The sequence below is a fragment of the Engraulis encrasicolus genome, chromosome 21, assembly GCF_034702125.1.
Source record: "Engraulis encrasicolus isolate BLACKSEA-1 chromosome 21, IST_EnEncr_1.0, whole genome shotgun sequence".
Taxonomy (NCBI): domain Eukaryota; kingdom Metazoa; phylum Chordata; class Actinopteri; order Clupeiformes; family Engraulidae; genus Engraulis; species Engraulis encrasicolus.
Genome location: NC_085877.1, coordinates 29983574 through 29984764, shown reverse-complemented (window position 1 = coordinate 29984764; position 1191 = coordinate 29983574).

The window sequence follows — 1191 nt, the reverse complement described above, 5'->3', positions numbered from 1 at the left end:
ATGAGACACTTCAGTCTGATTTAACTCACTTTAAATCTGATTTAAACTTAATTCCGCTCTAAAAATATCATGTTAACACTTACCGAACAGGATTTAAGTTTATTCCGATTTAAACTTAAGTCCGATTAAACTGGGTGGTTTAATCCTCTTTTAAATCCGATTAAACGCGTTCCTCTGTCATGTAACCTTTTATTCGGAATTAAAATAAATCCAGTCGTTCTACGCATGCTCATTGACCACATGATGGCGCCAAGAGACCGTGCTCTTTGCCAGTGAGAAAAACATGGCGGCACTTCCTGTTGATTTTCACATGAAAGTTTTGCTTAATTTAAAGTCCCTAAGCGACTATAAATGTTGTGGCTTCCATATATTGATGTAAAAGTGCCCCACGAAGTAATGAAGCACAACAAAGTTACTCCACATTACCATTTGACCACTCGTTTTTCTATGCTAACAGGGTAGCTAATGTAGCATTGTAAATGATGCAGGGAGAAAGGGGGAAATGTTGTGATTTCAGTCCGCCTGAGGCAACGATTTTCGTGGGGAAGATGACCTGCATTTCGGTGGCATTGGACCACGCCCCCGTGCCTTATTTGGCTCGCTCAGCACGTGCGTCCTCAGTCCAATCGCAATGCTTTATTTTCCCCAGACGTTTAATCGCATTTAAGTTAAAGTGCCATGTATACACATTGCAAAATAACTCTTAATCCGATCTATTTAAATCGCATTTATTAAATCGGACTTAAAAACATCATGTACACGTAGCCAATAAGCCAGTTGAGGCTTTCGAAATGGGAATGTAAAATGAGGGTGCAAGTTAAGGATCAGCCTTACTAGTTTATTTTGGGATGTCTGTAACTTTTTTTGAGTGTTTTGGGAAAATTAGGCAAACAAGTAGTGCACACATAATCAAAGTAACCTTGAACCAAAGCCCCTGCCAGAATTTCCAGGGCTTTCCTGTCAATCAAAGGAGTATCTGTCATTCTTTTATTTTTTGTTATGGATTGTTTGTTTGTTATGGATTGTGTGGGCAGTTGAGCCATTGCTTTTGTTTTTGTTTCTTGTTTTTGTTGTTGTTGTTGTTGTCGGGGTTTTGTATTGTGTATTGAAAAGAAAAACCCAATAGAAATTAGAGATGCACCGGATCCTGATTTTTAGGATCCTGCCGGATACCGGATCCACTGCTTAAGA